We start from the raw sequence: 15,576 nt of genomic DNA on the forward strand, positions 1-15,576 counted from the left end.
CGACTGGTTCAGGATCTGCGTTCAAGGTACGACAAAATGATTATTGTCGGGGACTTTAATTACCATTGGGAAAAATCCCCTAAAGAGGGACAAGCGCTGCAGATCGAGGAAGCATTCTCCTCTTTGGACTTCACTCAGCAAGTGAAGGGACCAACACACGAGAAGGGACATGTGCTTGATTTAGTTTGGACCACCATGCCAGCCCAGGGTCCGCTAGAGATCTTGCCATGTGTGTGGTCTGACCATTTTTTGTTAAGGGGAAGAATTCTACTGAATGGGCATTTGTCCAAACCGGGGGAAGGTTGGAAAATGGCCCGGAAGTGGAGAAACATCGATGGGGAGAAATTGGTGCATCTCCTGGAAGAGTCCCCCCCAGTGATGGAGCAGGAGGGTAATATCGATGTTCTTTGCGGACAATTTCAGCAGAGATTGGGGAGAGCCATTGATTTGGTGGCACCCCTTCGGAGGATGAAGAAGGTGGAGAGAGGAGCCGGTGCTCCGTGGTATAACGACACCCTACGGGATTTGAAACGTGCGGTGAGGAGGAAGGAATGAGCATGGCGGAAGGAGTATGACGCCATTGCCAAGAAAGAATATATTTCATCCTTGTCGACGTATAAATTAGCCATTCAATCTAGAAAGGCTGTTTTCTTTGAGGAAAGAATAGTTGCGGCTAGAAATCCGCAGAAGGAAATCTTTCGGGTCCTTGCTGAACTCAGGACAAACAAAGAGCAAAGCACTGAGTTCGCCCAGGTGGACTGTCAGAGGTTCCAGGACTTTTTTGTGAATAAGATCTCCAATATTCTGGGAGAAATTGCCGCAACTACACCCCTCGATTGTCCCTGCCCACCCGATCTTTCCACCCCATCGGACATTACACCGCTGGTTGAGTTCATCCCAATGGTAAAACAGGAGCTACGCACGATCATGGATCGAGTTAAATCTGGCTCTAAGGCTGATCTTTGCCCTCCGGATGTGCTCAAACTGGCATTGCCAGGCATTGAGAATGAAGTCTTACATCTACTGAACGCTTCTCTTCTCACAGGACAGGTCCCTCTAGCTTTTAAAGAGGCTCGCCTGATCCCTCTAATAAAGAAACCTGGATCAGACACGAAGTGTCTAAAGAATTTTCGACCCATCTCCCAGCTGCCTTTTTTGGCTAAAGTTATCGAGCAGCATGTGCTGGCGCTGCTCTCAGGACATCTGGAGAGCAATAACTTGCTGGAGCCCAATCAGGCAGGGTTCCGTGCTAATCATAGCACGGAATTAGTTATGCTCTCTATTCTGGATGAACTGAGGAGTCGCGCCGATATAAAAACACCAAGCGCCCTGGTACTATTGGATCTCTCCGCGGCTTTTGATACCGTGTGTCATGAACAACTACTGTCGCGGTTGAGGTTCTTTGGTATCAGGGGTACAGCACATGCATGGCTCACATCATTCCTGCAGGGCAGGACACAGAGAGTACAGCTGGGGGATCTTCTTTCCACTTCCTCCCCTATTGCTTGTGGGGTCCCACAGGGCTCTGCCCTGTCACCCCTACTCTTTAATGTATACTTGCAGCCTCTAATTGCACTCCTGAATAGGATGGACTGCCTAGTTTACAACTACGCTGATGACACCCAGATAATCATCCGGCTGGATGATGGTCCGGGAGCGTCCACCAGGTTGCAGGATATACTTAAAGCCACCACTAACTGGATGTCCGAGAATTCTTTAAAAATCAACCCGGACAAGACGGAAGTGCTGCCTATTTCCATCACGGGCAACCCTTGGAGTGAGAGCTTTTGGCCTGTGGAGCTGGGTGTGTCGCCGGAGCCGGCGTCTGCAGTAAAAAGTTTGGGTCTATACGTGGATGATAAACTCTCCATGAAGAAACAAGTTACCACGGTAGTGGGCACTTGTATAGGCCTGCTGCGACAACTGAGGAAGATCTCTCCTTTACTCTCTTTTTCCACCATGAGACACGTGGTCTCAGCCACAATTTTGGCTAGGCTGGACTATGGTAACTCCCTGTATATTGGCCTACCTCAACGGCTGTTGGACATGCTACAGGGGGTTATGAACGATGCAGCTCGGCTGATCTACAAAAAACCTAGGACTGCCCACTCTTCCCCACTGATGCAGGAGCTACATTGGCTCCCGATTAGGCAGAGGGTTGTTTTTAAAGGTTTGTGCATCGTACATAAGGTGTTGTATGGCAATGCACCGAGATACCTGAAATCTCGCCTGTCCCCTTATACACCGAGTAGGACTTTGCGTTCGTCGGATGCGACCCTCTTGTCCCAATCCCGCTTCAAACTGGCCACAGTGGGAGGACGCGCTTTCTCCAACACGCTTCCTGCTCTATGGAATAAATTGGCCCCAGAACTAAGGAAGGAATGTAACCTGTTATCCTTCAGGAAAAAGTTAAAAACCACTTTGTTTAGGCAAGCATGGAGTAGCCTGTAGGCGCTGTGGTAATATCAAGTAAAAGCCGAACCCCCACTGCGTAATTCTGGACAAACAGCGCTTAGAGACCCCGGTGGTTATAACGCGCTATACAAATTAAATAAATAAATAAATAAAATAGGAGAGCAGCATTGGTTCTTCCCTCCGTGCTTGCTGCGGGGCGGTATTAACAAGAACTATAGGTATTTCTGTTCTCTCTGTAGCATCTTCATCCAACCTGTCTTCATTCTCCGTTATGTCTCCTAGTGTCGTTGAGTGTTGTGATCCACCTCCTGGGGGAGCAACGATGATTCTTCTCTCTGTACCGGAGCGGTATTAGCAATTAATATTGGAGTTTCTGTGCTCTCTGTATCCTCTACATCCAAACTGTCTTCTGTCTCAGTTGTGTCTCCTAGTTGCGATGAGTGTTGAGGATGTGCGGTCCAATGTTGTTGATCCCTTGTGTTCTCTACACATTATTTTAAGTTAGAGAATATGTTGTCAAATTTCTCTAGTTTGTTATTGGCAGCTTGTATAAGCACTATTCCATTTTTGTACAACATTATGCAAAGGTCTGCTCTGAGTCTTGGTGACGGTATGTACAATAGTTTTGTGCCATGTGGAATATTTCCAACAGATTTTATGTTGAGCTTCTCTGGAATGACAGTGCGCCATTTAGCCGTTCTTCTAGTGAAAAATATCAGGTCGTTTATGATCATGCCTTTGTCTGGGTTAAATGAAGGGTCCGAAATCAACGTGTTAGGGTTTTTCCTCATTATATTGTGCTTGAATTTTTTGGCTGCGGTCTTGGATAGGTGAGTTGGATATTGTATGATATGTGCGTTTATGCCTACCGCTTCTAAGTTGTTATCGGTCATTTTTGCAAGTTGATGTCATGTACTATGGTGTTAAGGTCTCTTATAAATGGTGTGCGCGCTCTAAAATGTCACCATCTATCTCCAGCTGTTATCAGGGTTAGTTAATTCTTGTGGTGTTTCTCCTTTCCTTAGTTGCTAATTCTCCTATTTGCTGTGTCCTCTTGCTCCCCTGTCCTCCAGTCGGTTACGCTGTTATTTTAGTTTTCTTCTTGTATCTAATGTTGTGATCCTTTATGAGTTCCCCTTATCTAGCCTATATCTGTTTGCTTTCTCTGTAAAAATTACTTTCATGCACCTATATGTCTCTTCTTTATCTCTAACCTAAGTTCCACACTAGTAGAGATCCTTCTCTTTTTGTATTTCATCCGCAGTATAACCTTGGTTAAAGTATTGGCAAAGTTGTTCAGGTATTGTTTGAGTAATGTTTTATTCCAATCAGGCCGTAAAATTATTTTCATGAGCCTATGTGTCTCTTCTTTATCTCCAACCTAATTTCCAAACTAGTACAGATCCTTCTCTATTTGTATTTCATCCGCAGTATAACCTTGGTTAGAGTATTGGCAAAGTTGTTCAGGTATTGTTTGATTAGTGTTTTATTCTGATCAGGCTGCCATTTTAGGGTCAGGCGGGGCGGGGTCCTGTTTTCCCAGCTTGCTGAGCTTAATTTAATTGTATTCCGCTCAGGATGTCCGTAGCGGCCGCCATTTTAGGGTCAGGCGTAGGATTATTAGAAGTTTAAACGCCGTTTTACCTTTTTGCTGCTTTTGCACACAACACTGCATATAGCTGTTGTTGTAAGTGAGGCTGCATGAAATGCTTCACATGAGAATGACTTGTTTTCGACATCCCTAGACTTACATCGCAACCCTAGTCTGCACAGTCAATGCTAAAGCCTCCAAGGTTATTATAACAAGGTAGCTGTTGTTCGGGCTGATCGGCTCACATTTTAGCCATAACATACATGCAGCTGCATCCAACGCAAATCTGGCGCCTTTAATATTGCACTTTAAGCATGATTTCAGGCACTTGGAAGACTCCCGTTTTTCCAGAGAGACCGAGAGCTTTTGCAGATCCTGATGTGATACACTCCTGCTGATCTTGGAGGTCTGAGGTCCCCCACACAAGCCTAAGAGACCTACTATATTTTATATTGTATAAAACATAGTTCCTAGCTAGGGAGGGTGTTATACTAGGCACTATGAGACCTGTTTTCACAAAATCATTGTAATATGATTTCTCCTTTTGTGTTTGTTATGGGATTGTAACAATGCTGATCATATTATTGCTAATCATATGTCTGCCTATGTTAGCAAAAATACTGCATCTTAGAGCACATCATTAAAATAAATATTTTAAATTTTTCCCTTGTCTCTTTTTACTCCGGTTGTGGACTGGTATGAGAGTATAACAAAAAAGTGTTCTTGCTTCCAACCATTCCTGATTATAACCTAAGTCCCATGTTCTGGGTTGTCTAACCATTGGTTCCTTTGCTATAGGACGAAGAGCTAATGTGACACTGATGCTAGCTGGTTAGTGTTTCTAGGTACTAAGGTGAGTTTTTTGGTCCACCAGAATTCACTGAGGTCCTGGGTCTCTGTGCACAGTTCTGTGTAGGAGCAGAATCCCTGCAACATGGCGCACCCAACTTAGTAGTCTTATTTTGAGTCTCTTGAGTAGTGCTTATATCAGTCCATGACCCCCTCACTATTGCTTCCGGTTGACAGTGGTGAAGGATAAACCTACCTATAGTTCAATAGGTCATTCAAGCTTGATACTTAAAAATTATTTTTTATTGAATTACTACCCAGTTGTGCTACATCTATTTACATTGTACTTGTTCTTTTCCGTGTCCTTATGGCTGACGTTGACATCCCGCTACATAGTAGGGTGGCCATCCTCAATCATTTGCAGTCGTTTGGCGTCACAGTAGATGGCTTAGAGAATGTTTTAGTGATGAGTGCTGAGGCAGCATACCCGTTTGAGCTCTTTTACTCAAGGGTGACCTTTCCTGCTGTTGACGCTAATTCTGGTCTTCTTCACATTTATACTCCCACTGACGTGCCTCTACACTACACCCCATTTAGGACTCTGGAGATCCTATTAATGCTTGGCCACATCGCATTTGGTTTGATGGCACCCTCTCACAATCTTTAACAGCGGTTCGGTTGGGCCCTTTGTCCATTCCAGGGGCCACGTGGTCGGTCTTGGCTGGTTACACACCGCATCCGCGTTATAACCGAGTCACTATTGAGGAGTTGCGTGTGCTCTATACCTCTTTGATTAGAGTGCACCGGGCTCTGGTACAATATTGAACTGCAACATAAGCCTCGTCAGCCTCGTCAGATGCCGAAAATTATTACAGCGGCATATAAGAGCATAGGCCGTAATATTTTGGGTGTTAAGCCTTTTGCCAAAGCCGCGCAGAACAAACTCAGGTGGCAAAATCTGATACGGATGACCGCCCTCATTTTCCAAAGCAAAATTGGAGTAAGAATAAAAAACAGGGGAAACAGCAACAAAACAGGTGTCCCATCCCACTTCCCCGATACCAGCGTCTACTGAGCGCACATATGAATTGTGCGACCGCCCTACTATTATGTCACCTGATAGTTTTCAGGTTCCTGATCAACGTTCTCCTCGCTCTTTACAGGAAACATTGGTCTCACCCACCAGTGGAGGAGACGGCGGCAGAGGACGGGGTGCGAAACAAGAGCAACCCCGCATGACAGACTGTAAAGGCAAGCAGGACGACTCTACACGTCATAGACCTCAGTTTTAGAAAAAGAAAGTTGCTGCTTTAATAGCGTGATATGCCAAGGCTAGTGAAAACGCAGCTTCGGAATCTGACATGGGTGCTGAGGCTGCTGGACAGCGCGGCGGTAATGACCATAGTGCGGGAGGCGCTGCGTCCACTTCTGAAGGTGACAGCAACTGACACGTTCGTTGTTGTTGAAATGGCTGACACTAGAGTGGCACCCCCTGAAAGACTTTTTGAAATCGTCCTTTTAATTGAAGGTGACATACAGCGTACTATAAAAGGGGTATTTTGGGAGAATCTACCACCTATGATATTTTGTTGGCGGAGGTGGATTGGCCCCCGCCTTTCGTTCTAACAGCTCCAGAAGGGGAGGAGGTAATCCTCCCTAGTTTCGTGCACACTGTGCCGAAGGAGCAGGCTCTGCATTTTGCAGAAGATTGGGCTAAGGTTCTTGCACCGGCTTTGTACCATACTCACTGTGGCTGGGACAAATTTTTTGCCCAACATGAGATACCATTGCGGTCTATGCCACAGCCTCAACCCCAATACGTTTCGCCCAGGTTGGGCTTCCTCAGGGCAAAAACTCAAGCTCACCAATGTAGCGATGTTTTCTGGCGTAAATGGACATAAGCACAGGCTTTTCAATCGAGGTATCCAGTATTCGAATAACGGGGACGTCGAATAAATGTAATGCGGTTCACACCAGTCGGCACAATATTTCTATATATATTCGTAGTCTTTCAAGTGTCGACCTTCTGCTGGAAATATGAGTGTTCACTGTGATATGCGACACTCCAAAGTGAGCAAGTATATCTCAAACGGTTCCCGAGGGACGCCGAGTCTCTCGACTCGCCGATGGTCCAAATTGGATTTCGCGCGAAATTGGAAAAATTGGAATATTGGAATACTTGGATACTTTCTGGAGAAATGCGCACAGCTCCGTGATCTAAACACTCTGAAGAAAGTACAATCTTTTGCTGGGTTTTTTAAATTTCAGGCATACTTACATTCCCGAATATGCCCAGCATATCAAGCCTCTTTACGCTTTGGTTCAACCAAATTTCTGCAAATCGTGCTGGCTGCCTGCTCATTCAGCCATCTTGCATTCTTTGCAGGCTGATCTTCTGGAATCTTAATTCTTATTGACTCGTGATAACCACACCAATCTGATGATAACAATCGTATCTGGGACGGTGGGTTTCACGTACCTGACTTTTAATAAGGGTGACACAGTCCCTATCGCTTACAAGTCGCACTTGTACACTTCGGCTGAGCTGCGGTTTTCCACTGTGGAAAAAGTTTTGAAAGCAGTGCAAATGGCGGTTCTGAAAGAACTTGCATTGTCACAAGGAAAACACATTTTCGTTGTTACTCCGTATCCTGTCCTGGAGGCAGTGACGAAAGCCAGTGGACCAAATTCAAAAGCTTATCACCCTAGGTGGATACAGTGAGCTACGTCCTTGACATCTCCGTACGTCAGGTTAATTTATTAAGGCTTGATTACGACAAGGCAACCCTAATTAATATCCCAAAATCAAACTTAGACCAATGAAGATCACTCTAAACGCAGAAGCTAGATTGGTCTCTGGAGCAAGGCATTTTGATGACATCACCCGTGTTCTATTCGCTCTAAAAGGGCTCCCAATGAAAGCCAAATGCTTTCTCAAATTAGTGTGCATTACCCATCGAGCCATGCACTTTGGCACCCAAAATATGTGATGCATAAATCACCCTATAAGGAGGAAACTGTGTCCTACTCCTGGAATCTCATAGATTTAAGAAGAGCAAAAAACCTAACATCATTAATTTTCTAGTGGTGCACTCAAAATATGAAACGTACTGTGAGAAGCTGGCCTGGCATATGCTGTCTACTATTTTAGTGGGCACCTTGCACCAGTCTGATTGATGGTAGGTTAAAGACAACCTTAATAGAAAGCTATCCTAGTGGTAGCTGTGGAAAGCAGCCTTCATGCTAAGTCTTGGAGGAATGTAAAGCAGCTTGTTTTACCAGTCTATAATCTCGCGAATGACCAAATAAAAGGAGAACCACACCAGATATATATATATATATATATATATATATATATATACATATATATATATATATATATTTTTTTATATATATATATATATATATATATATATATATATATAGATATATAGATATATATATAATATATGTATTTATTCTAAACACATCCCTCTAGTCCCTTTATGAGGCTAGAGGCAAAAGTACATTTAGTAAACTTAATATCACACAGTAAATTAGCACAATATTGGTTGAGCCCTTCGGGTGTACCAACCCATATATTAGGAAAGTGGTATAAAAACCACGACTTGCATAGACACAAGGCCAAGAGCCTGTACAACCGCTGGGGCCACCAGGACACCAGGGGACTTACGGGGACGCGTGCAGTGTGTGAACACAGCCGCGAATCACCATTCACTTCTATGGGGAAAGTCGCGGTTAGAATTTTAAGGATACAGGACACTTAGGAGAGGACTTGGAGCAAACCCCCTTAGACTTAAGGGGTTCTAGAGCCAACACCCACTGGAGCACCAGAGTACCCGAGTTACATCACCCAGGGAAACCGGGTGCATAGGTGTCTTTTGGTGTCAGGTTTCGTCGTCGTTTTCAAAGTGCTGCTGCTGTCCAAGTGGAAAGTGTCCGGGATGATCCAAGCCTGGATCGAGGATGAGCAGAACCTGAAAGCAGAGGTGACAGAGTCTGGGTCAGTTGCCAGTGACCAGAGGCACGATAGTCAAATGCCCACCGATGTTGGGTGATTTCAGGTGAAGAAGGTGAAGCTTAACTCTTCAGCAACGAGGACCAGGAGGTGTCGACGACTTTCTTCTTGATCTGATACCAAACCATGATACATGAGTAAGGTCGACCCAATGATTCGTTCTTTAAACCGAATTCAAGGCGCATTCGCGCTGGCGAAGCAGAGTTGGGGAGACGTAAGACCTTTTTGTAGATTTTAGTGATTAAATTGTTTAAAAGAACAGAATCCTTGCCATGCATAGCTACGCTGGCCTAAGTTAAGGTGGGCAAGGCTTTGTTAGCAATCACAGTTAGTAATGGTTTTAACGATGGACCTTCCAATTTAGTTGCCAAGGTACTGAGTGCGAATATTAAGGCTCCTGCTCTGTGTGTCAAATATTTTTTCTGGTCTTTTAAGGAGAGCTTATCGTCGATATAATACCTCAGGTATTTATAATTTGCTACCCTTTCCAGCTGTTTTCTTTCTAGCCAGATATTATAATTTGTTGTGCGTTGATTGGTAATTTGCATTATTTTGGATTTGGATGAATTAAGAACTAGCTTATTTACTGACAGGAAAGCTGAAAGTACTGTTAGCAACCTAGATAAACCGACTTTTGTAAGACTCATAAGCACGATGTCATCGGCGTATGCCAAGTGTGTCAGTTGTAGGTTGCCTAATTTTGGACAATGAGAGTTACAGGAGTTTAGCTTGCCAGAAAGATCCAAAATGAATAAATTGAACAAACGAGGAGCCAGGACACAGCCCTGTTTTAATCCAATTGTTGTGAACACTTTTCTTGATAAATGGGAACAATCCCCTAGTTTGATTTGCGTCCAGGTATCTGAATAGAATAACAACAGGTCCCTTAATATACTCTCTGGTATCGCCCAAGCTCTTAATTTAGCCCACAATAAATTCCGGTCCACACTGTCAAAGGCCGCTTGCAAGTCTATAAAACACAAGTTCAAGTCCTGTTTGGTACGCTTGCAATTTTCGGCTATCATTGTGATGGCTAAAATGTTCGATGTTGTTCCGATCCTTTCTCTGAACCCAGTTTGATTGGTTGGGATCAGATCTCTTTCTCCGACCACTTAACAAGATCTTTTAAAAGCAGCGATGCGAAATATTTAGCTTCAACATCTTGAAGAGCTATTAATGGGTAAATAAGTGGGCTGGTTCTTTCTCCGCCTTTATATATAGGCATTATGATGGAGCCTTGCCAACTTTCCGGGACTAGGTTGTAGGTTTGCACATCTGTAAAGAGTTTCTCGAGCAGTGTGCTCCAAAATTCCGGTACATGTTTGTAGGTAGCTTGCGGGATGCCATTTGGGCCTGGAGCCCCATTACTTTTGCCCTTTTTGATTATTTTTATTATCTCCTCTGCGGAGTAAGGGACGTAGGTTGCATCTAAAAGTGAGATTTTGCGCTGGCCGGTTGATGGTGTCTGACTGCAGCATTCTTCCTCGATAATCCTTTTATTTTGATGTTTCAAGATGAGTGCATTACCAGGGACTTTTTCTAAGCTTTCTTTAAATTTTAACGAGAGAAAAGTGCCCCATTCGGTTTCCTGCACATTTGAAGTTAGAACATTTCGAGGTCCTAATAACTGATTTATAATCTTCCAGAATGAATTTGAATTCGGAAGTGTAGAGCTGAAGAGCAATTTCATCCAAAAGCTCTCGTTTGTCCTCCTTTTAAACTCGCAGACCATTTTTTTGTATAAATTTCTTTTTGCGAGAAATGTATCCAGTTGACACGCATCTTTATCATTCGACTGCAACTTCTTATGTGTTCTACGCAGATCCTTCCTTAGGTCTAGCAGTTCCTTTGGTAATTTGCTGTTTGGGCCAACTCTCTTGGCATTAGTAGCTGGTAATTTCATTTTTGACTTTAGTTTCTCCAGGAAGAGAGACCATGCTTGTATGTTATTCATTGGGGCGTTACCTAAATTATTCAACGTGTCCTCTATTATTGTGAACCACTCCGTTTTATTAGAGTTAGACCAATTTATGCGCTTTTGATTAGTTGTGCAAGATTGTCCCACTGGTATATGAGATGTTTGGAATCTTTCCGTGCAAATATTGAACTTAATATGTTGCATCGCATGATCACTCAGGGGTGAGTATTCAATGTAAAAACTTTTTATTGAGGGGATTAACGATAGGCTTACGATGGAGTAGTCCAACGTTGATTGTGCATGCGGGCCGCAGTAAGTTTTCTTCGGTGGACGATCTCCATCAGTCCTGCCATTCAGGAAGCGCATGCCTTTGTACTCTAGTTCTGTTACCAGAAGAGTGCCTAATCGATCCTTTCGAGTCCTTACCCCTCCTTGTATCTGCTGTGTAATGCTCCAATGCATATTATCTGCAGTTAGTATTTCGTCTTCCCCTAGGGAGTAAATCAAGTTTGAATTAAAATCACCAGTTAATATTATGTTCCATGATGGATCTATGGTGCGAAGGTCCATTATTACTTTACATAATAAAGCATTTTTTGTCCTTTTCACTCCTAAGGTTGGTTGTGTGTAATAATTAATCAGGATTGTTGTCATATTATTGGTTGCATTTCGTCTTGATAGTTTAATTAATTGAAGACTTGGATCGGGAGAATCAAGCTGTTCCGAGTTAATTTTTAAGGAGGTTGATACATAGACGGATAGGCCTCCAATGGCTCGACCATATATTTTGCATTTTTCAGCAGCTACAGTATAGTGAATAAAGCCAACCAACGCGATTTCTTCTTGCAGCCAAGTTTCTTGCAAAGCAATTATATCGCCGTTAGCCCATTCGTCTAAAGGTAAAGCATCCTCCAGCAGTCTTTTGGCACCGGCAATATTCCATGATATCACATGTATGCCATCGTTTGCAGTTTGATTCACCTTAACTATATTCGGTCAGTTCTTACTTTTGTCATTTAGCGTGCTGGGCAGCAATTTCCAATGATCCTTCGATAGTTGTGGATCCCCAACTCTGTCTACCTCCATTCCATCCTGGGTAAGAGCTGAGTCGCATCTGCCTTTAGCGTTGTATAAGATTGAGAAAACTGGCTTTTGGGGAACTAAATCTGCCAATTTCCTAGTAAATTGCACTCCACAAAGTTTCTTCCGAGGCAACGGGTAACGCTGGGCGATGGGCTGTGATAGTTGTATACCCCATGATTGAAATAGGTCTGAGCTCCCTAATATTAATTGAACTATCCCTTGGGTTTTCCAGGTGGTCAGTGTTTGCTCATTTGTTGCATTCTTAGAAAATTGAACCAGTTCCAGATCTTTGGATTTAATATCACTTAGTTCATTGATTTCAGCCATGAGTTTCAAGATATTGCTCCTATTTAATATATCATGGCTGCCCTGAGTCTTTTACTCCGGAGTCCAAATGATTTGATGACATTCATCGCCGAGCTTTGTTGAATCTATCCTTGTAGCATTACCATCCACCTGATTTGGTTGCTTGATTTCCTTATTAGTTATACAGATTCTTAATTTGCTCTGACTTGAATTGCTCTGGTTTTCAAATGTCGATCTTTGGTAAAAACTACGAGGATTATCTACATGGCCTTGAACTCCTGTTTCTGAGGCTGCTTGAGATGAAGAGGCAGACATTACTCTTTCCCCTTCTTCAGTGAGTGGCGCCGTTTGTAAGTGATTGGTTATACCATATGGTGTCCCATTATTACCTGCTATGTAATTTGCAGCTAGCGGATTAAGTGGATTTGATTTCCTTATTAAACCAGTTGCTTGTGTATGACCCACCATGATGTCGTTTACCCTGGGTGAAACAATGTCTTGAGGTGGCTTGCTTTGTTGATTAACTTTTAACAGCATGATCTCCTCGAAGTGTGAGTCATTGTCTTTTTCACACCTCACGTTTTTTTGGGCGTTTTTGTCAACACCAGTTGTAGGTAAATTGTTCCCCTTTAGCAGTGCATCATGCTGATTTTTTGCCAGAAGCAAATGGCTAGTCACACTTACTAATAGTTGGGGGCTCATAAGAGCCTTTTTAGTCGTATGGATTGCATTGGGGGACTTGACGTCTCTATCAGTTGCTTCTGAGCATGTTTTTCCAGTACTATCCTCTTTTATCATTCTTGCATTTAAATTTGAAAAAATGGGGTATGTTCTAAAAGCTGACTGTGAGCCTGCTTCACATTTTTTGTTCCTCACTTTACGTTCTTTTTTCCTTTGTCTCTTTGTTAGAATTTGCTTTATTGGTTCTGAGATAGTTGCCTCAGTCGTGACTTTTTCAATGGTATCATCACTTATTATATTGTTCCCGGGCCTAGGGGTTTCTTCTTTATTAACGTCCCCAATGGAAGACTTATTATCTGCTAATGGTTGACGCTCTATTTTGGGTTTGCCCGGTAGATCAGACTCTATATTTGGATGAATAAGGCGTTTGTTTAAAGTGAGTATCTGATCAAGAACAAGTGGTAGTGAGCTCAATTTATCAAGAACTGGACCACAAGTGCATGTAGTTTGTGGTTGAAAAGTATTGGCTTGTTCTCTGATGATTAAATTATTCAAATTATCCAGTTTCATATTTATCCTGGCTATATATGATGCAATTACATTATTAGATCGATTTGAATGTCCAATTTATCAGATTGCATTATTAGTGTAGTCGTGGATGTTTGGAGTGCTTGTAATAGGGGAGCAGCAAGATCTAGAGGCCCTGCGTCCCTGTAGAAATTTGTATTGGTCTCACTATTTGGTGATTTATTATGCCTCTCATTTGTAGATGAAGAGTGGGCTTCGGTGTGGCCTTTTTGGCCTGTGTTAATTCTCAATGTGGCATGAGCTGACCGATTGTTGTTCCGTTTCGCTGCTTCCATTTTCAACTGCTACTACTGCCTCCTCATGTGCTGAATTTATATCGGCCAATAAATCGTTCTCTTTGCCGTTATCTAATAAATCGCTTGGGTTTGGCCAGAAATGAGAGAGCTCATTGAGGCTCGAATGCGAAACTTGTGTATGATTGTGTTTGAATTTTCTCATTGCCTCCGGGCTTGTAATTGGATCAATTGTATTTGTGGGAAGCATTTGTTGTGTGGTAGTAGTGTTAAGATCATCAATTGCGGAGTGTACCATTGCTATAATGATTGTCCTGCCTTTTTCCTCAGATGGATTTTTTTTGTGGTCTGATTTTACTGATTGATCCGGACCATTAGAGAGGGCCGAATTTTCGCTAAATTGTGAATTTAGTTTCCCTGAAGAGAATGTGCAAATAGTATAATTTGCTACTAAGTTTTTTACAGGGGCTATGGGGGTCGACAAACCCACAACATCCCCTGTTGACGTAAATAGTGCTGACCCAGGGTCCTTCAAAAATTGAAATCGCAAACTCAATGCAGTGTTTTTGCTTGAGGCAGATTTTTCGAATAAAGAAGCAATTGGTGAAATTAGTGGGTTTTTTAATGAGTTGCTTGCCTTGTTATCGTTGGTTTTATCAAGTCTTCTCCTTTTAGTTGTTCCCCTCAGGACTGTTGGCTTTTCTCCAGGAGCCTTCCTAACTTTACCAGATCTCATAGTTGATCCTGGCTCAACTCGGCTTGTGCGCCAGGTGACCCGATGACCTGACGTTATTTGCGGGTGGCACACTATCCACTATGCTGCAATACCGCTATATCAACCGCGGTGTCTGCTCCCTTGCTGCCTGAGGGTCTACGGCCGAGTGGAAGGCTCTTTTTGGAACTCTTATTCCTCCTTGTATCTTGAGCTGACCCTTATCCGATGCCGGGATCTTAGGCCTGAACTGATAACGGAGCTAGGGCTAGGGCTAGGGCTCAATAGGCGAGAGCGCACTCAGTTGGTTACTTGCGAGGGGTATACTATTTTCTCTCCTGAGTATTCCCCGCTTCACCTCTGTATCCTCGGTCTCACCAGGTGTATGATGGCAGCATGGATACCTGCTCACAATCAATGGATCCTGCTATTAGGCCCTCTGTTAACACACTGTTAATCAGTTAATCTGCATGCCGAGAGCTCCGCTCTTCTGTAGTTGTACTATAACATATATATATTATGCATGAAGTTTTATTTTTTACATTAGCGCCGAAGGCACAGCCAAAGCTGATTCCTCTCACCAATATGCCACTCGTTGCAGCCGCCGGCTGGGGACCGTAACTGGAGACCGTAGCAGGTCACCCCCGCAGAAAGCCCTGTGGACGCCGGCTGAATGAGCACCGTCGGATCTCCTCCTCCTTCTCGGTCCTCGCTCCTCGATTCTCCCCTCACGGTCTCCTCAGTCCTGAGATCACGTCTACGGTAATGAGTACCGGACGTCGGGTCACGGGGGAGGCCTGGTCCGACCCGGGCGGCAGCTTTTCGGAGAGCTAGCGCTGCGGAGTATGGCGGCTGGCGTTCTACTCTGCCTCTGCCTCGTCGTCTGTCTGCCAATTGCTCTCTGCTGCTCTCTGCTGGGCTGATCGCTGTCTGCTGCTCTCTGCTGAAGAAAATAATAACATGGAATTAGACCAGTGTATACATGTCTCTCCCTCTAGAAGAGTGGAATTCTACCCCTGCCACCAGGGCTGGTGGGGGGGGGGTAGGATTCCAAGGTGTTTGACACCAAACACGACATGTTTCCATGCAACCATTCCAAAGTTAGCATTTACCGCGAGGTTATAATGCACTTAAGAGTATATGGTCTGGCTGCATCACAGAACAGCCTCAAAGAATAGGCTCCTAAAGCTGCAGAGGGGCCCAGCTCATGAATGGGCACCCTCTCACACAAAACCAAGCACT

The sequence above is a fragment of the Lissotriton helveticus genome, chromosome 3_1 (genome assembly GCF_964261635.1).
Source record: "Lissotriton helveticus chromosome 3_1, aLisHel1.1, whole genome shotgun sequence".
Taxonomy (NCBI): domain Eukaryota; kingdom Metazoa; phylum Chordata; class Amphibia; order Caudata; family Salamandridae; genus Lissotriton; species Lissotriton helveticus.